The sequence below is a fragment of the Heterocephalus glaber genome, unplaced genomic scaffold (genome assembly GCF_053883595.1).
Source record: "Heterocephalus glaber isolate CG9 unplaced genomic scaffold, H.glaber_assembly_v1.0 deba00001594, whole genome shotgun sequence".
NCBI classification, from domain to species: domain Eukaryota; kingdom Metazoa; phylum Chordata; class Mammalia; order Rodentia; family Bathyergidae; genus Heterocephalus; species Heterocephalus glaber.
In genome coordinates this window covers 13,112,723-13,134,721 of record NW_028258369.1, presented here as the reverse complement: position 1 = coordinate 13,134,721, position 21,999 = coordinate 13,112,723, and the positions used below count along the sequence as shown (strand labels likewise).

At 37.4% G+C, this 21,999-nt stretch overlaps 1 non-coding gene across 1 annotated transcript; it reads right to left on the bottom strand.

The window, feature by feature from the left end:
• Positions 1 to 21,347: 21,347 nt before the first annotated feature.
• Positions 21,348 to 21,454, bottom strand: LOC147823268 (U6 spliceosomal RNA). The gene has a single exon (XR_015444167.1). It is a non-coding gene; the product is annotated as a U6 spliceosomal RNA (small nuclear RNA).
• Positions 21,455 to 21,999: the final 545 nt, after the last annotated feature.

The window sequence follows — 21,999 nt, the reverse complement described above, 5'->3', positions numbered from 1 at the left end:
TAAAGGACTACTATGAACAATTATATGCCAACAAACTGGACAATCTAGAAGAAATGGACACATTCCCGGAAATACACACCCTTCCAGGGCTGAATCTAGAAAAAGTAGAAATCCCGAAAAGATCAATAACAAATAGAGATTGAACCAGTAATCACAAACCTCCCAACAAAGAAAACCAGGACCTGATGGCTTCACAGATGAATTCCACCAAACATTTAAAGGAGAATTGATATTAATCCTTCTTAAACTTTTCCCAAAGGACAAGAAGAGGAAACTCTTCCAAATTCTTTTTAAGAGATCAGCATTACCCTGAGACAAAAGCCAGACAAGATACCATAAGAAAACTACAAGCCATTATCTCCAGTGAACACACATGTGAGAAATTCCCAACAAAGGATTAGCAAACCAAAATCAATAACATACCCAAAAGACTATACCCTACAAAGAAGTGGGACTTACCCCTGAGATGTAGGGTTGGTTCAACATATGCAAATCAATCCATTGTGACAACCACGTTAACAAGATGAAGGATAAAAATCACAGAATAACCTCAATAGATGCAAACAAAGTATTTGGAAAAATTCAACACCCCGTCAAGATAAAAACTCTCATCAAATCAGGTATAGAAGGACCTCACCTCAATATAATAAAAGCTATATATGAAAATTCATAGTCAATGATGAAAAACTGGCAGCTTTTCCTCCAGATCTGGAAGAAGGCAACGGTGCCCACTGTCACCCTTCTCTTCAACATATACAGGAAGTCCTAGCCAGAGCAATCGGGCAGGAAAAAGAAACAAAGACATCTAAGTTGCAAAGCAAGAAATAAACTTATGTGTTTGCAGTTGACATGGTCTTATACATAGAAAATCCTAAAGACTCCACAATCCAAAAAGAAAATCCCTATTAGAACAAATGAATTCAATAAAGTTGCAGGATAGAAAATCAATGTACAAAAATCTGTTGCATTCCTATATACTAACAATAAACCATCCAGAAAGGAAATTAAGAAACCAATCTTATTTACAATATCATCAAAAAGAATAAAATACTTAGGAAAAGACCTAACCAAGGAGCCGACACTGAAAGCTATGACATTTATGAAAGAATAGAGTGGATACAAGTAAATGGAGAATGATTTCATGTTCATGGATTAGGAGAACTAATATTGTTATAATGTCCATACTACCCAAACTCTTAAGACCAGAGAATAGTGGCAGCTGCTAGGGACTGGTGGAGGAGGAAGTAGGGAGGTATTGGTCAAAACATATAAAGTTTCAGTCATAGAAAATCAGTAAGTCCTGGATATCTGGTGTACAGTATAGTGCTTATAGTTACCAAAACTGTATTGTACACTTAAACTTTGCTAAGAGGGTAGATCTTATGTTAGATGTTCTTATCATATGGCAAAAATAAGAAGGAAGAAAACTTTCAGAGGTGATGGATATGTTTATGGCATTGATTGTAGTGATGATTTCATGGGTGTATACTTATTTCCAAACTCAACAAGTGGTATACATTAAATATGTATGTCAACCATACCTTAATAAAATAGTTTTAAGGAGTTGTAGAAAGTTTGTAGTAAATGAATGTTGAAAGGAATGGAATCTTATCTCATATGGTCAAAGCTGACTAAGTTTGGGTGAATTTATTTACAGGTTTTTTTAATGAACTGTGATATAAAAAGTACAGTGATACAAAACTAGAATTTGGTTTTCTCTATGTTAAAAATAACAAAATATTCTTAGGTTATTGGTCTGCTCTTAATAAGAGATTGCAAGAGATTATTCTTTGCCTTTTAAGTAACTTACTTAGGTTAAAAAATTCTGCTCTTTATGTTAACCTTTACCTTGTTCTTGATTATTTAAGAGAACTGAGTCTTTTTTCTTTGTAAAAGAGTTAAGGTTTTCTACAATCATGATACCTCTGCTAGTTACTTTTGAAATCTTTAATGTTATTTTAGCTAAATATCTAGCTATATCTTACCTTGTTGCAGTGAGGTAGGATATTATTTTGTGTTCAAACCTTTTGACATTTTTGACAATGTTTCCCTCCACGAATAAAATCTAAATGAAATCTTGAACTGAGTTTGAGATTTCCCAGAGGATCCCTGGAAAATCTCAATGGACTTGTTCTTTCATGGTAACATGTTTTTTTTAAAATTAGGTTTACTTGATATGTTGAATTATATTAAAAGCATTTTCAATTAAGAAATATCAATTAACCTTTTCTATATTATATTTATATGCATAAATATTATTTAAATATGCATTTCAGAAATTGTATAAACATAGAAATATGTCAACATCTTCATTGTCCATGATATATCAAAGTATGTTATCAATCATGATTCAAGCTTCTTATTTTAAAATGTTGTATACCACAGAACCAAATTTCCTTGTCAAATGAACTCTCACATCTCTAACTACAGCCATCTAAATTCTTTCATCAGCCATTGCTAGTTTGTGTTTACTTGTTCTGAAAGTATCTGCAATCAGCTACAGGTCAGAGTGCTTCACTGTCAATAAAAAGCGATTGTAAGAGTTCCACAACTCTAGCACAGAAGCTAGTGGGTTTACAAACAGAACAGGAATGAATTACGTGGGACTGATCAAACTGATAAAGAATGATTATGATTTTTTATGACTTTTGTTTGGAATATTGTTAGTCCTTTAATAATCTAGTTTCTGAATAAAAGAAACTCCTTTTTTCTTTTCTTAAAATGTCTGTAACTCATAAAAATTTATTAGAATATACTTTTGTAAACAAAACTGAAACATTTTTCTCAGCCTAGTCCCTCCACAAATTGGAAACTCTTATTAAGAATTCTTATTTCCATGGCAATATAATTATCTACATGGGTTCAACAAGAAACTGTTCTTCCTTATCAGGACATAATTTTTTAAAATTAGTTATATCATCAAGGCTCTTACTTGAATATCATATTTGAGAATGATGCATAAAACCAGGCATGACTAGACAGTTTTAAGAAAATGGGGTTGATTTTTATGGAGTTTACAAAGCCCTCTAGGCAAAACCAGCCTGGTTTCCTGGATCACAGTTTTCCCAATCTCACGGGTGAGTCAGCAAGGTCCCTTCCCTGCAGGCCCAGGAACTTTAGGGTATTTTGCAGGCCTTGAGAAGAAAAGGATTCCCCCAAATTTATAGATATTGCAGGTAAAGTCTGGGGGTGACTCTTGGCTTGGCCTCTTAGTCTCAGAGGCTTTGAAAGTGTCATCTGAGATTTCTTAGGAAAAGCTCCAATAAAGCAAACTTTTAAAGGTCTATATGAACAGTTCTCATTGTTGTTGCAGTTAGATACATAATAAGGCCAAATCTGAGGGAGGCCAGGCTTATTTCGTAAACAGGAATAACTTTACTTAGTTTTCTTTACTCAAAAAAGGGGGTAACTATAGAGAGAAATTTGGTTCAATGGGAAACTATACCACACCCTAGTGCGGTATAAGTTTCTAATCCTGTTCACTGTCTTTAAGGGCTCCTTACCTACCTGTTAATTGGACTGGCTTTTATAATCTTGCACATTCTTTCAGTCCTTGCCAAATTCTCAATTCTTCTAGTTTCCTATAATATCTGGCTACAATTCTCCAAATTAACATTCCCAGCCAGGCACGGTGGTGCACACCTGTAGTTCTAGCATTTGGGAGCCTGAGGCAGGAGGATAGCCATGAATTTGAGGCCAGCCTGAGCTGCATAGTGAGACCCTGTCTCAAAAAAACCAAACCAAAACAAACAAACATTCCTAATTTTTCTCCCACCATCCTGGATGGCATCACTGAGAACCAAAACCTGACTGCCTAGATGCTTATTGGGATTCTAGGTCGGTGGTGGCCAACCTATGGCATGTATGCCACAGAGGGCAAGCACACAGAGCCCTCTGTCAGCACGCAAGCCAAGCTGCCCCAGCAGCTGAGCATCAGATATTCAGTTTAATTGCAGTGTTGCACTTTGTGATAAATAAGTGGATTTTGGGTTGCAGTTTGGGGACTGGGTCTCTAAAAGGTTCACCATCGCTGTTCTTGGTCATCTGTTCAGGATAGCCATCCCTGCCCCTCCTGGTATCTGAAGAAGTCTTGCAAGCTGAAGCTGGCCAGTGGGCACTCTTCATGCCTGAAACTGTTACTATATGGGTCATTCAGGATGCTTTGAGCTCAACATCTAGAAATCATTTCAGCTGGCTGCCTTACCACCAAATTTAATAGATAGTTCAGCTGATTCCTCTACAGAACAAAAGTCAACCAAATGAGAAATGGACTTGTGTTGTTCAAAGGAAAGAAGACTGTTTCTTCTTTGCCTGAACATGATGAAGGACTGACAAAGACTTCCTCCTTGACCAAACTTTAAACAGGCTCTTTGGAGTCCTTTTTTCGTCTAGTCTCATTCTTAGGCCTTGTCTTCAGCCTGCCTAGCCAAATTTTTAGCAAGAATCTTGCTAAGTTAGTTTAGCGAGACTCCCCCTACCCTTGCTATCTGATCATCCCGATCTGCCTACAGCAAAAATCCTATTAAGCCTATTTACAAGAATTCCCCAGCCCTTGATGTCTCATTTTAGTAATTTTCCATTCACTGTACTCATTGGATATAAATCCTCAGCTGTCTTTGCTGTATTTGGAGTTGAGCCTGACCTCTTGCCTCTATTGTGATAGTCTTGACACCTGTCGTAATAGTCCTGAATAAAGTCTCCCTTACCATTTTAACAAGTGTCAGAATAAATTTTTTTCTTAATAGTGTTACACATTTAACTCATTAATGGGGAAACTCAAAGATGCTACAATAAGCTGAAGGGAGAATCCAAAGAACACATGCAGTTAAATATCAAGAATATTAAAATAAATATGCCAACAGAGGCAAAACTGGTCTCTTCCACAGTGGGAGAGGAAAGTTGATTGAATTTCTACTGGACACAATCTGCATGTCTATGAATAAGAATTATTTAACAAATACCACTGTTAACCCCATTTTACAAGTAAAGAAACGATGATCCACAGATGGCTGAACCAGAGCTCTAAACCAGGTCAGTCTGATTCCATCATTAGTGCTATGATCAGTAAGCAATTTAGCTGATCCTAGTAAAAGAAAAAACCTTGAAGCTAAAATACACACTGAGCATCTTTAAGAGTTGGTTATTTCAACTTTAAGAAAGCAAACATTGTGGTTAAGAAGGTGTGTGTGGGGGGGAGGGCTTGTTAGGATTGCAGTGACTTCTTTGATAACTAAGTAGCCTAATTGTTACCATGGGATATAGGGGTACAAATGGGCTTCTAGGTTCTTGGGTGAAACAAAGAATTGGACCTGGTATGTGATGGTAAGGAAAAAGCACCAGAGTTTTAATCAGGTGATGGTATATTGCTAGTGGGCTCATGCTAGTGGAAAGGAAAATGGCAGCAATGCTGAAGGTGTTGGGTTTAAGAATATAAAATGTTGCCCTGGGTCTAGGGCACTTACCATTGGGTCTTCCAGACCATGATTAACAACATGATTGACAGAGTGCTGAGTCCTGTCAGCTCTGTCTACTGCGCATGTCCTTTCCCATAATTCACTCTGGTATAATAGGATGTATGAGATGCAGTCCATCATGAACCTTCAATGAGTTCCAAGTGAAGAAAGCCTAGTATAGGTCATGCCAGAGAATCTGGCATACAGGCATCTTGGTTTGGGTCTTTGGAATTTTCCAAGGCAGGTCCAGGGGCCTTTTTTTTTCTTATCTCTGCCTCAGAGGAGGAGGCCTTAGGACAAAGGTTGAGGGATTGGCCCTAGGGCATTTCCTAGGTTCAGGTGAGTAGAGGGGAGTGGTCTCATAGCCCCAGTTGTACTATATATATTATAATCTTACTTTTATTCTCCAATCTAAAACTTCTTTTATAAAAACAAATGAATTAAATTTTAGCACATTTGTACAAGACAGCATTATACATCATCAAATAAGGAATTGAGCCAGACATTGAAAATTATTTCAATTTTGTAGCATTTTTCTTTTGAATGATTGCTCTTTTTGCATCTCTGCAGTATCACAGCTCTCTGTAAGTGCTCGTTAACTTCAGTTGTTACTTGCTTAAATAGTCAACTCTTCCCTCTTCCCCATTTATTGCATTTTCTTCTGTATTAGAGCAATTGAGAGTGCTATTCTCTGAAAGGGATTAAGTAGATTAATTAGCTTAAAAGCCCCTTCCTGGAGTCAGTGTTTAAAATCTCTAAATACTACCCTTATTATCTACTTCTCTCCCCATTTTTTAAAATGGAAAGGTGAGATGAAAACACTCCAGCAATAAGAGAAAGTCTAAGATCAAGCCCAGACCAGCCAATTTCCCAGTAAGATTTGGAAATCATGTCTTTAGCATCAGGTTGCTTGGGAAATCTTTGTCAAATCTTTTTTTTTTTTTGTACATGCTCATAAATAATACTTCCCAGAGTATCACTAATAGTCACAAGACACAGTGGGTGCATTTCAATGACTGAACTGCCATGGAGAAAATGAATGGACTGTTAATAAGATTGCTCTTGAATAATAGCTAAATTATTAAACTGTAGTGTGGTGGGTGTCACTTCCTTAGTGTGGCAAATTAGATTTGTAGGTGCCAGTGTGAACGTCTCAGGAATATTACATTGCACAGCCCTTTAGAAGGATTTTCAACTTTTCTATAGCCTCTTTCCTTTTACAAAGCTCATGTTTATTTCTGTTTTCATTTGCTTTCACTAGTACAGAGTATAGCAGACAGTATTGATTTTCTGCCATATTCCCTCAGTATTCACCTCTCTACCAACAGCTCTTTATTGCAAATACCTGTGACACTTTGCCAGCGGAACTTTTCTAACCCTAGCAGCATCCATGCCTGCCTTAGGCAAGCCCAGAGTGCTGACAAACTAATCCCACCATAAGCTGCCTCATCTAACAATGGAAATGAGCGGGTGGACAAATGCCCAGCACCTCTCCAGGGAAGTAGCTTAAAGTGGAAGAACTCTAGGATGTGGGGGTAACAGTGAGCTCTATGACTTCCCAGCAGTATTGGGATCCAGATGCCTCCAGTGTTTGATAATGTTCCCTGTATTGGCAGCCTTCTCTCCCAGTCTCACTTTCCCTAATGGTGTTTCTTGAAATATTCCCAAAGAAAGGACTTGAACTCAAACCCTTATTTTGGGTTCTGCTTGTGGGAAAACCCACAGTGAGACAGAAAGTGAATATAAAGGTTTTTCTTCACCAATTATCATGCAGCAAAGGAAACACTCTATAATTTCCTTTCACAGAACAACCTTGCTATCTCTGTCCTGGATGGTATGACGGGATCCCATAGAGTGGATGACTTAAACAACAAACATTTAGTTTTCACCATCCTGGCGTCTGGGAAGTCCAAGTTCAAGATGCCAGCATAGTGCTAGGGGATGTAGCTTAGTGGTACAGCATGTGCGAAGCCCTGCATTGAATCCAGCACCAAAAACAAAACAAAATGTGATGGCACATGTGGGGTGTGGTGAAGGCTTGGCTCGTGTAAAGAGCTCCTTCTCACAGAATCTTTTTTTTTTTTTTGGTATGGGGGATCGAACTCGGGACCTTGAACTCGTGAGGCAGGCGGTGGCACCACTGACCTAAATCTCCAGCCCTCACAGAATCTTCATTTGGTGGAAGGAGTGATGAAGTTCTCAGGGCTCATTTTTGGAAGGGCACTAATCCCATTCATGAGAGCTCTATCTACATAACTTAACCTACAACTTAACTCCTAATAGTATCACTTTTGGGCTAATATTTCACCATATGAATTTTAGGGGACACAAACACTCAGTCCACAGCACTTCCCAATTTCCTTGTGTTTAAAGGAAGGTGTGGTAGTTAACTGATTGTCAACCTGAGTGGAAACGCCCAGCTGAACTGAGTCAGCATGGCTCTGGGCTGGAAGACCCACTTTAATTAAGGAGGCTTGTTGTTAGAATGGAATAAAAAGGAAAACTGGAGGGAAGGATTTCAGCTGATTTTCCTTGGAAGGGCTTTGTTGTGGTTGATTTTCCTTGGAGGAGCTCCCCTCTTGCCTTTGCCTTTGGTGTCGTCTGTCTCCTGGCTTTCTGCGCAAATTCTTCAGCTTCCAGCACCGGCCTTTTGGCCTGCTGTTGCAGACTCTTTACCTTCTAGTATGGACTGTTCCACCTCCTGGTGCAGACCCCTGGGTCTTCTGTCTTTGATCCTTTGGCCTCCTGATGCGGACTCCTGCAGGTACATTGCTGTGGGCCCCAGGCCTTCAGCTGGATCCTTTGGATCTCTAGCTCAGGGACAGATCTTTTACACTCTTCTACCTTTGACTCTATGGGGGGCCATTGTTGGCCAGTCTTGTAAATTTCGGTATCCTGCATTAAATCTGATTCAGAGCATGTGTAGTCTTTTGAGGAGCCTTGCCTCAGACCTGCAAGCTCTGTAAGCACTAATACAGAAGGCATCATGTTACATTTGGAAAGCCATGGATTTCGGGGTTAAATTCAACTTTGACTTCAAATCCTGCCTTTGTCATCAACTGGCTATTTGACCTGTGTGGTCTTGCTCAAGTTATTTTGCCTTAGTGAGCCCCAAGTTACCCATTTAAATAAGAGGGATTGTAACACCTCCCTCCAGAAGTAAGAGAATTCACTGCATAGAATATATCAGCACCTCAGTGCAGTGTTTCATGTACAGTAGTGGCCAAAAAATGTCAGTTTCTTAACCTCTAATGGGTTGCTCCTTGGTCACTATCAGTAGGATGTAATATTCTTGTCCTTGTAGCATTTCTCATGGACTAATAAAGCAGACAGATACCCAGAGCAAGAATATATTAAAATTCTATGCTTCATGTGATTGCCAAAACAGTACAAAAGATAACTATGAAGAAAACCTAGTCTAGGAAATTTAATTACTTTAAAATGTTCTAACATTATAGAACTAAACTGAATTGTATTAATATTTCATTCTTGCAGTTCTCTGACAAACAAAGTTCATGAACAAAAAAACCCCAAAATAAAACAAAACAGGGAGAGGCTTATAAAAACTAAATATGGAGTTCAGCACTAACAGCTGAATGGGGAAAGGAATTAAAATAATTTTAAAATCACAAGTGGATGATAAAGTGTACAGAAACTGAAATTTACAGACTATTTAAAACCTAGAAAGGTTGACTGTTCAGAAACAACAGTGGTGGGCTGGGGATTTAGCTCAGTGGCATTGGGCCTGCCTTGCAAGCACAAGGTCCTGAGTTCGATCTCCAGTACCAAAAAAAAAGAAAAGAAAAGAAAACAACAGTGGTGATCGAGTGGTGAACAGCCAAAAGGGATTGTGAATGGATCTACATTGTTCTAGTTGCTCCCCAAGCCACCCATCTCTGAGGAAAGCTTGAGTTAGACACTGAACCAGGCAAATGCTGTTGGCAGATTCAATGATTGTAACCTGCCTATCAGTAGATCCTGCCACTGGGCTTGCAATTTTGATATTCATCCCAGACATCTGGTGAACCTTGTTGATTTTGGCACTGGATGCCTCATTATGTAGACAATTAAAATGCTTGGGATGATGAGTTCATGAGTAGTCTTAGCAGGTGCACCCAAACCTGCCCAATAGCCTTTCACCTCTGGAAAGTGAATGTAATGCCACTGAATCAGAGTTTGGCATGCATCAGGAAAACAAGACTTGCATTGCCAACTAGGAAGCTTGGTCAAATGAGGTTGTGGGATGGCATGCTGTCTTTCAGTTGTACAGGCCACTCTAGATGGGGTCCCTCTAGGTCAGAGTTAAGGTACACAAGATGGGTTTATGTGGTAAAACCTTGCATTGTTGCTGCCTGTGCTGTACCTATCCTGACTACTTTCTTTCTTTTCACTGTTTGGATTTTTAATTCACGTTTGTAGCCAGAAAATTCTGCCAGTTCTTTTTTTTAAATTAGTATATGTTTGTAACACAAAGTAATTGCATTCTTTTTGAGGAACTGGTGCATACACCTATTGCATCTTGATCATTTTTACATCCTCCTTCTCCCCACCTTTTAACCCCTTCCCCAGGTCCCCTTCCCACTTTTAAAAGTCTGCATCTCTGTTTTCCACCATGTCTCCTTTATTTTAATCTTTAAATTATTTATATTTTGAGTTTTCATACAAAAGAAACCACTGGGTATTTAACCTTTGTGTCTGATTTATTTCAGTTAGCATTATGGTCTCAGGATTCACTCATTTTCCTCTAAATGCCTCAAATTTATCCTTCTTTATGTCTGAGTATCATTCCACTGTGTATATTTACTACATTTTCTTTATCCATTCATCTGTTGATGGGCATATAGGCCACTTATATAATTCAGCTATTGTGAATTGCACTGCTATAGACATGGGTTTGCATGTATCACTGTAATATGATAACTTTAATTATTTCAGGAGGATACCTAGAAGAGGCATAGCCGGTTCAAATGCAATTTCTTTTTCTTTTATTTAGTTTTTTGAGGAATCTCCATACTGATTTCCCTAGTGGTTGTACTAGTTTACATTCCCATAAACAATGGAGAAAGTTTCCTTTTCTCCCACATCCTTGCTAGTACTTGTTGTTTTTTGAGTCCTAATGGAATAAGATGGAATCTCAGTGTTGTTGTTTTGATTTGCCTATCTCTAATGGTCAAAGATGTTGAACATTTTTTCATGTATTTATTGGCCACTGTACTTCTTTTGAGAAATCTGTACTGACTCCTTTCAAAGATGCCTGGAGAGCTGGATGGACTAAAGTTGAGAAAACTGCACCATGACCACACAGGTCTGTTTGACACACTAAATGATGGATTGTCAAATACCAGCCGTTGTGACAGCCTGCCCAGTTGAATGGGGAATAATATTCCCTGCCACTTCCATCTGAACCCTTCTACTTTCTCATCCTACTTCCTTGATCCTACAAGCGAAATTCCCAAATAGGGAGACAGTGACCAACAGCTTCAGGGTGACCAGCCTCTACAGTGTTTGGGTTATTGTCTTTCAGCTTGTCAATGATTATAGCAAAGGTTTTAAAGATGGAATTAGTGGGTCTAGCCAAAGTGATAATTCTCTTAGTATAATACACTTCTGGGATGTTGATATATGCACCACTCTCTATACATTCTCTTAACTAATTCTCCTTTCTAATGCCACTACCTGTGCTCCTGCAATACGTTCTGTATAATTATACATTTATATCATTTTTGAAAAGAAAAAAACAAGTCTACAGCTTAGGAATGTACACTTGTGTGGCAAGAATAGAACCCTGCAGAGTTTTTACCATCAAATCAGGCAATTGGTTACCTCTAGCGGACAAAGGATTTTGTGATGGGCCAGGAGGAGGACACAGAAGTCTAATAGAACACTTAGGAACATTTCATTTCTTGACCTTGATGGTGGTTACAAAAGTGGTTGGTCTGCAATAATTCATGATGCTGCATTTTTGTGCTTCACATACTTTTCCATATGTATGCTATATTTCATTATAAGAATTTTTAAAAATTAATTTTATTGGTACATTGTATTGGTACACTTTAGGTATACAATCTGTTTACATTTATCATTGGGTGTTATAATGAAATAATGGTTATGAGATTTTAATTTACATTAATCACAAAAAGGGGTCAAATATATTTTGGAAGCACTGGAATAAATGAATACACAAAGGCCAAGACATATTTAAAATTCTAAGAGAGATCAAGAGAATTTAGTGACTTAAATGACCACAAAATCCTTTCCCTAAGGGTCATCAAGTGTACACTTTGGAAAAATAGGTGGGAAAATGTTATAAAATAAGTCCCAGAGTCCTGACCTAGTTAATCTGGTCCAACCAAAGGCTTCAGGAGCTTTATGTAAATTAGAAAATGCAAAGTAGCAAGCAAATGAAAGTTTAGGTGGCACTGAGCCCTCACTATCCCTAAAATCCTCATCCTTTCAAGTATCTACGCACTTGATTCCAAGCACTGATTATTGAAGCCTCAGCCCACACTTAGACCCCTGGATAGTAGATCTGGCCCATATCCAAAAGCTTATCTTTCTGGCTATGCTTATTCCAGTTTTCAGTGTGACTATGTTGATAACTGTCTATGGTGGATTGATACCATATTTGATCATGTTCTGTTGTTTTATGACAATTCCAATCTCAGTTGTTTATAAACAAAGTCATTCTGATGACAGCCAATATCTGCTCTGACACTCGTGCCGCAATTCTTCTCTCACTGGGACACTATGTTAGAAAACTGCTATAGAGCAAACCATCGCAAACCCTAGTGTCTTAAACCAACAACTACAATTCTGGGGTCTGGCAACTTGGACTGGGCTCAGATGGCTAAACAAATCATTGCCAAGGCTACAATCAGTATAGGAAGAGACTATCCAAAGCCATGGATAAGGGAGACTGGAATAAATTAGGGGTCATTACTCCTACAATCTGCCAAAGATACTGCTGGCTCCATACCCATTCATTATTAAAACTATCTCTAAAAATGAGCTGACTTATGTTGACTCTGATATCAACCAAATTCACTATTTGTATTTTTTTTAAAAAACTGTTCATAACTTTTATTTTTTAAATTAATTTTATTGGTGCATTTTAGGTATACAATATAATGACATTCATCATTGGAAATTTGCACCTTTACATAGTCTCTCTTGGTTCTTATTTTTTCCCCATTTCCCTGCCCTCCTTTCAACCCCTCCAGTCCTCCCTATTTACAAAGATTTTGTTTCCATTTTTTCATTTTCTCATATTACTTCCATTCCCTTCTTTCATATCCCCTACCCCTCCCACTTCCCCTTCCTCTTTGCCCCTTTTTTTCCTATTTCCCATTATCTATTAGATCTTTTAGTTCTTATCTACACTTTCAGTTTCTCACACTAGGGAAACTATTTGGTGTTTATACATGTATGTCCTATTTATTTCACTTGAGAGAATCACCTCAATGTGCATCCATTTAGCTATAAATGCCTCTAATTCCTCATTTTTTATGGCTGAGTACTACTCCATTTTATTGAAAAACCATGTTTCTTTATCCAGTCTTCAGTTGATGGACAATTGGGCTGCTTCCAAGTTTAGCTATTAAAAATTGTGCTGCTATGAACACCGGTGCACATATATCACTGTGGTATGATTCTTTTAATTCTTTGGGGAAGATATTCAGCAGGGGAATAGCTGGGTCAAACGGGACTTCCAGTCCTAGTTCTTTGAGGTCTCTCCATGCTGATTTCCACAGTGGTTGCACCAGTCTACACTTCCAGCAGCAGTGGAAAATGGTTCCTCTTTGCCCACACCCCTGCCAGCATTTGTTATGGGTTGATTTCATGATAGCAGCCATTCTTTCTGGGGAGAGGTGGAATCTCAGCGTTGTTTTTATTTGCATCTCTCCAATGACCAGTGATGTTGAACATATTTCATATGTTTATTTGCTATTTCTAATTCTTTGAGAAATGTTTGTTCATTGCAGATGCCCATTTTTACATTGGGGCTTTAAATTATGGAGGACTGAATTTTTAAATTCTTTATAGATTCTAGATAGTAGACCTTTGTCTGAGGAACAGCAGGTGAAAATTTTTTTCCACATTGTGTTGACTCTTCACACTCTTGGTTTCTCTTGCTGTGCAGTAGCTTTTCAATAAGAAGAGATCCCACTTGTTGATTGTTTGTGCTAGTTCACGGGCAACTGAAGTTTTGTTCATGAATTCTTTTCCTACACCAATGTCTTCAAGAGTTCTACCTAGCCTCTCTTCCATCCCTTTTAGTGTTTCTGTTTTAATATTTAAATCTTTAATCCATTTCGATTTTAGTTTAGTGCATGGCGAGAGATATAGGTCTAGTTTTAATCTTTGGCAAATTGAAACCCAATTTTTCCAGCACCATTTATTAAAGAGGTTATCTTTCCTCCAGTGAGGGTGTTTGGCTCCTTTGTCAAAGATGAGGTGGCTGAGTGTGTCTGGAGTTGTTTCTCCATCTTCTCACCTGTTCCACTGGTCCTCAGGTCTGTTTCTTTGCCAGCACCATGCTCTTTTTATCACACTAGCTTTGTAGTACAGTTTCAAGTTGGGGATTGTGATACCCACTGCCATGTCTCTGTTACCTAGAATTGCTTTTGCTATTCTGGGTCTCTTCTTTTTCCAAATGAATTTTTGGATTGTTTTCTCAAGGTCCATGAAGCATCTTTCTGGGATTTCAGTTGGGATTGCATTGAATCTATATAGCAGTTTTGGAAGTATGGTCATTTTCACTATATTAATCCTTCCTACCCAGGAGCAAAGGATGTCTTTCCATTTTCTGATATCCTCTTCCATCTCTTTTCAGAGTGCTATAGTTTTCAGAGTAGACATCTTTGATTTCTTTCATTAGGATGATTCCTATGTATTTCATTTTTTTGGATGCTACTGTGATGGGAGTTGTTTCTCCAGTTCCTCTTTCAGTGAGTCTGTTTTTCATGTAGAGGAAAGCTATTGATTTTTGTGTGTTGACCTTGTATCCAGCTAATTTCCTGAATTTGTTATTAAGTCTAGAAGACTTCTGGTGGAGTTCTTCAGATCTTCTATATAAAGTATCATGTCATCTGCAAATAATGACAATTTGACTTCATTTCCTATCTTAATTCCTTTTATTTCTTTCTCTTGTCTAATTGCTGTGGCTTATGTTTCCAAGACTATATTGAACAGGAGTGGTAATAGTGGACATCGTTGTTTTGTTCCTGATTTTAGTGTGAAGGATTTCAGTTTTTGACCATTTAGTATGATATTGGCTGTTGGTTTTTCCTAAATGGCTTTTATCAGGTTGAGGTAGAGACCATCTATTCCAATTTTTTGTAGGGTTTTACCATAAATGCGTGTTGGATTTTGTCGAATGCTTTTTCTGCTTCTATTGAGATGATCATATGGTTTTTGTCCTTGGCTCTGTTGATGTAATGTATTACATTGATTGATTTGCGTATGTTGAACCATCCCTGCATCCCTGGGATAAATCCTACTTGGTCAGGGGGTATGATCTTCTTGATGACCCTCTGTATTCTGTTTGCCAGTATCTTACTGAGGATTTTTACATCTGTGTTCATTAGGTAGATTGGCATATAGTTCTCTTTTTCGGTTGGGTCTTTCTCTGCTTTGGGGATCAAGGTGGTGCTTGCTTCCAGGAATGAATTCAGGAGTATGGCTTCTCTTTCAATTTCATTGAAGAGTTTAAACAGTAGTGGCAGTAGTTCCTCTCTAAATGTCTTGTAGAATTCAGCAGTGAAGCCATCAGGACCCGGGCTTTTCTTAGTTGGTAAGTTTTTAACTATGTTTTCAATTTCATTGATTGATACTGGGTTGTTTAGAATTTATAGGGCTTCTTCATTCAACTTTGGTAATTCATATGTATCTAGGAATCTGTCCTTTTCTTCAGTGTTTTCCATCTTATTGGCACATAGGTTCTCGAAGTAGGTATTGATGATCCTCTGAATTTCTGCTGGGTCCATTGTAATTTCACCCTTTTCATTAATAATTGCGTGGATTTAGGCCTTTTCTTTCCTTTTTCTGATAAAGTTGGCTAAGGGTTTGTTAATTGTGTTTATTCTTTCAAAGAACCAACTCTTGGCTTCATTAATTTATTTGTATCATTCTCTTAGTCTCCATTGCATTGATTTCTCCTCTGATCTTTATAATTTCCTCCCTTGTATGAGCTTTGGGTTTGTCCTGCTCTTCTTTTAAAGGAAGCTTGAGGTTCAGCATCAGGTTGTTTAATTGGGCTCACTCTGTTTTCCTACTATGAGTATTCACTGCTATGAATTTGCCTTGTAAGCCTGCTTTTATTGTGTCCCATAGATTCCGATATGTTGTATTGGCATTGTCATTTAATGGTAGAACTGTCTGATTTCTTCTTTAATTTCCTCTGTGGCCAATTGGTTGTTCAGAAGTGTTTTGTTCAATTTCCTCGTGTTTATGAAATTCTTGTGGTTTCTTTTGCCATTGAGCTCCAAGTTCAACGCACTATGGTCTCATAATATACAGGGGTAACTTCAATTCCTTTGCACTTACTTAAACATGTTCTATGAGTGAGTATGTGGTCTATTTTGGAGCATGACCCATGTACAGCTGAAAAGAACGTGTATTCTGATTTTGTGGGGTGGAACACTCTGTAAACATCAGTTCAGATCATTTGTTCAAGAGTTTGATTGAGTTCTAGCATTTCATTGCTTATTTTTTGTCTAGTTGATCTATCTATCTGTGACAATGGGGTATTGACGTCCCCCACTACTATTGTAGTAGTGCTTATTTGGTTTTTTTATGATCGTTAGGATTTGTTTTATAGAGTTGGATGCACTGATGTTTGGTGCATAGATATTTATGATTGTCATATCTTCCTCTTGGATTGTTCCCTTTACAAGGATATAGTGGCCTTCTTTGTCTCTCTTAATCCATGTTAATCCATGTTGGTTTGAAATACACTTGATCTGCAAAGAGGATATCTACTCCTGCTTTTTGTGGGGTTCCTGTCACAGGGAGTATTGTTTTCCACCCTTTAACTTTCAGTCTATGCATTGCTTTTTGAATTAAGTATGTTTCTTGTATGCAACATATTGTTGGATTTTGCTTCTTGACCCATTCCGCCAGTCTATTTCTTTTGGTTTGTGAATTGAGACCATTAACATTGATGGTTATAACTGATACATATTGACTTATCATTGTCATGATGTTTTCTTTTTGTTCGATTCTCCCCCTTTACATTTAATTTCTTGTCACACCTGATAGATTCATTCCGTTGTGCTTCCTGGGGTTGTGATCCTCATTGTCTATACCTAGGATATTATCTAAAATTTTTTGGAGTGCTGGTTTGGTATTCATGATGTTCCTCAGGTGCTCTTTGCCATGAAAGTAACTTATTTCTCCATCAATTTTGAAAGATAGTTTTGCAGGGTACATCAATCTGGGTTGGAGGTTGTTTTCCTTTAGGGGTTGATATATGTCACTCTAAGCTCTAGTTGCCTTGAGGGTTTGCATTGAGAAGTCTGCTGTGATTCTGATGGGCTTTCCTTTGTATGTGATTTGTTTCTTTTCTCTGACTGCTTGTCGAACTTTGTTCTTCTGTTAGGTTTCTGGAATCTTAACAATTATATGTCTATGTGTACATTTTTTTTTAATCAAGGCTTTGGAATCCTATATGCCTTGCTTATCTGTGTGTGAAGTTCTTTTCCCCTGCTTGGGAAGTTTTCTGCCATTACTTCTGTGAAGAGTTTTTTCTGTCATCTGCACTCTCTCCTTTTTCTTCATTGACTCCAATCAGTCTGATGTTATTCTTCTTTGCATCACCTAGCAGCGGCTGGATTGATTTCTCGTAGTTCCTTACAATTTTAAAGAAATTTTTCTTGCCCTGGTCATTACTTGCAATCTTATCTTCTATATCTGAAATTCTGTCCTCACATTGGCTCATTCTGCTGTGTAGACTTTCAATGGAATTTTTAATCTCCTGGAAATCTCTTTGCATCTTTTTTATGGATTCCATTTATTTCCTATGTTGGGATTCCATCATGGTCCTCATTTCCTCTATTTTTTTTATCTGTGTCCTCTCTAGATTTATTAATCATGTCTTGCACTATGGGCATAATCTCTGCTGTTATGTGAGAAATTATTTCTGATTTCATTTTTTCCAGATCCTCTTTCATTGCCAGTTCAGGGAGTCCAGGTGGTTGAGTATCAGATTGTTCCATCTCGTTCCCCTTTGGGGTTGCTTTAGGTGATGTGGGAGTCTGGTTTTGAGACTTGTTTAAGTATCTTCTCATTTCAAGGAGGAGGGTGTTGCTTGCACCCATGCGGATCACCGCCTCGGCACTGGGGGTGGTGTTATGGTGGCCCAGAAGATTCAGCTCCTCTGCCTTTGCTTGATATCCCATCCACCCTTCTGGGTGTTCTTCCGCTTCCAGACTCATTCTCTTATGGCTTTTTCCTTTTTTAATCCTTCTCTGAGTTCATCACTAGGTAATCCAACTTAAAATAAGTTTTTCTTTAAATAAAAAACAAAAACCTGAAGTCCATTAGGAGAGTGTTTGTGATATATTTTCTAAATTTGTTTTTTATGGAAATAGTGGGTGAGAATGTTTTGTAATTAAACATTGAAAAAATACTTTAATCCTCAGCAGAGCAGATTAACCTTACTTAAAATTCTTAAAATATTTGTGTCTGTCTAATGCATGCATTCGTAACAGTGGTCAATCCAAACATTTAAATCAGTGCCTCAGTATCAGGCCTTCAAAACTCAAAAATGAAAAGAGAGGGATGCTTTTAGATTCAGCAAATACTTGTTATGGGCATAGCACCTTTGGTACATCTGACATTCGTGTCAGATAGAGGGATGAAAGTAAGAGCATACCCTACATCCCTCTCAATTTAACCTATTTCAGATAGGGAGACTACTAATCATGCTGCTGCCTTGCCAAGTATATTCAGTGTCAGGGATGGTTTGAAGATGGAGTTGGGCAGTTCTTCAAAATATTTTTTTTTTAAATCACCAAAGGGCTATTTCATGACCTACTTCCTTTAGTAAGTAATAACGTATGGAAAGGCTTGTTTTCAATCCTCAGCAGCTGCCAAAACCTGAATGTATCAAATCCAGCAGATCACAGTCATTCCAGCGATCTATTAATAGCAAGATAATTTTCAAGTCCACTGTACCGAGTAGCGTTTTGTTTTTTGGTTAGGCATATAATGCATTCCATATCATATCTGGCAAGATGTGTTTTGAGGTTGCATTTTTGAAAAATAAATAAGGCTTGTTTTAAATTAGGACAACAATAAATCCATTATTTTTCAAGTATTTTGGCTTGGGATATTGTGGTACCACAGCTAATACCTAGGGTTGTGGAGGCATGAATTAAAGCACATTTGTTTCTTTCATGTTCTTATACTATGTTTTTTGGTGTTTATCAGAAATCAGAGACTTCAAAGAAGGAATACCGGTCTCTGGCAAGGAAACAAGTTGTGATGATCCTGTACAGTATATTGTTTGATATGAATTCTGGTCTTCCTAAGGGCATGTCAAATGAAGAGGAAAAACTGTACTGGGTTATAGAACACAACATTTTTTTCTCTGTTAAAATTATGTGGGCGTTTGTTTTGTTTAACAAATCCTTCTGCAGAGTCAAAAAGATATTGTGTATGTTAATACTATGTATAAACTTGTTTGGGTTATTGTATCCAGTTGTGTGATCAGACACCAGTCTAGATGCTGCTGTGAAAATATTTGGGGGATATGATTAACATTTACCACAGTAGACTTTGATAAAGAAGATTCCTTTTGATAGTAGGAGTGGGCCTAATCCAAGCAGTTGAAGACCATAAGGGAAAAAAACTGAGGTCCCTTGAAGAGGAAGGAATTCTGCTTCCAGGCTAATAAGTTCATATGACTGCAACATCAACCTTTGGCAGAATTTCCAGGCTGCCCTGAGGATTTCAGACTCACCAGCCCCCACAACTGTGTGAGCCAATTCCTTAAAATCTCTCTCTCTCTCTCTCTCTCTCTCTCTCTCTCTCTCTCTCTCTCTCTCTCTCTCTCCATTCTCCCCCACGTACATATAGATTTCTCCTATTGGTTTCTTTAGAGAATGTTGACTAATACAAATATTCTCCTATGTGTTCTTCTAAAAGTTAAGTTTGGGATTTCTCAACTAAGTTTTTAACCCATCTAGAATTAGTTTTGTAGATATATTCTTAATGTACTATTCTTCAGCCAATTTCATGTGCCTTGGAGAGTAAAAAGAGGTAAATGTGTATATTTACTTGTCCTCTTGGACTGGGAGCTTTGGTATCTTTTTAAAAACATACATTTATTCCTCATTGTAGAGACCTGACTCAATATGTCTGAGGCTTAACCACATGTGTTTTGTTAATTCAGATAGTTCTGACATTCACTATTTTTGAAGAAAATTTGGGTGAATACTTTAGCCCCCTTTAAATGGGGAACAACTTATAATGATATTGAAGATAGACTCCATTCAGAAAAAGCTTCAGATATTTGACCCTATTACATGGATTTGTAAACTGCTTGTTGAAATTTTAAAATTTATATATAGAAATGTGTCCATGAAATTTTTTAAAATCCTGTAAGAAGCACCATAATGAAAATTAAAAGTAGAATGACTAATAAAAATGAGCAAAATGTTTCTCATATATTTATTTGTCATTTGTTCTTTTCATCTGAGAAGTGTATATTCATTTCAGATGCCCACTTTTGGATTGGGTCTTTAAATTTGAGAGGCCTGATTTTTTTTCAATTCTTGGTATATTCTAGATATTAGTCCTTTATAGTCCTGAGGGACTACAGGCTAAAATTTTTTCCCACTCTGTAGGTTGTCTCTTTACTCTGTTGGTGATTTCTTTTGTGGTGCAAAAACTGTTTCATAGGAGGAGATCCCAGTTGTTTATTCTTTGTATTATTTCTGATGCAGTCTGGGTTTTGTTTATGAAGTCTTTTCCTGCCCTTATATCCTCAAGAGTTCTACCTATTATTTCTTCCAGCAGATTCAATGTTTCCATTTTAATATTTAGATCTTTTTTGTTTCACTTTTGAATTTTATATCATGTTCATTTGTTATCAATCCAATAAAGAAAAAATTATTTTTTAGAATACTTGTGTATTTATAGGGTCTTTCCAAACTAATATTTAGATCTTTGATCCATTTTGATTTCAGTTTAGTGCATGGTGAGTGACATGGGTCTAGTTTTAGTCTTTGGAATTTAGAAAGCCAGTTTTTCCAGCACCACTTATTAAAGAGGCTATCTTTCCTCCAGTGAATGTGTTTGGGCACTTTGTCAAAGATAAAGTGACTGAGTGTATTTGGGGTTGTTTCTGCCTCTTCTAGTCTGTCCCATTGATCTTCAGGTCTGTTTTTTGTTTGTTTTGGGTGGGGTTTTTTTTGCCTGTATCATGCTGTTTTTATTACAGTAGCTTTGTGGTATAATTTCAAGTCAGGGATTGTGATAGCCCCTGTCTTGATTGTTGCCCAGAATAGTTTTTGCTATTCTAGGTCTTGTCTGGTTTCATATGAATTTTAGGATTGTTTTTTCTAATTCTGTGAGATGGGCTGTTAGGATTTTGATGGGGATTGCATTGAATCTGTATAACAATTTTGCGAGTTTGACCATTTTCACTATGTTCGTTCTTCCTCCTCAAGAACAAGGGATATCTTTCCATTTTCTAATATCCTCTGTAATTGTATTATCCTACTGTAATTTTCAATGTATAGGTCCTTTACTTCCTTTGTTAGATTGATTCCTGAGTATTTCATTTTTTTAATGCTATTGTGAAAAGTATTGTTTCTCTAATTTCTCTCTCAGTGAGTTTGTTATTTGTGCAAAAATGCTATGGATTTTTGAGTGTTGACTTTGTATCCAAAAACTATGAACCACTTCACGAATATGTGTGTCACCCTTGAGCAGAGGCCATGCTAATCTTCTCTGTATCATTCCAGTTTTAGTATATGCGCTGCTGAAGTGAACACTCATATGAGCTTTGGGCTGGACTTATTCTTTTTCTAGGAGTTTGAGGTTCAACATTAGGTTATTTGAGCTCGCTCTGTTTTCCTGATATGAGTGTTCACTGCTAAAAATTTCCAAGGGTGAATATCCATTATGTAGAAAGCTCTAGCAAGTAGATACTACAAAAGAAGCACAATAGACTAGAATGAGGAAGAACCTGAGTTAGAGAATCCCACTGTCTCAAAATTTGGGTTCCAACACTTACAAACAAGATTCAGGTGGGTACAGTATTAACCCTCTGCCTCCATTTATTCATCTCTAAAATGAGCATAATAACTTTATAGGGTCATAGTGAATATTAAGATAGGTAATGCTTAGTGAGGGTTTAAACATAAGAACCAGTAAATATTGGCTTTTTAATGAAAAGATTAATATCCTAAAGAAAAATGAGCAGAAAACAAACTGGCAAGTCATTAAAAGCTACAATAACAATCCAATATAAATGGATTGTGCCCTTACTAGTGATTAGGAGAACAAAAAATTAAAAACTGATCCTTTATTTTCATCA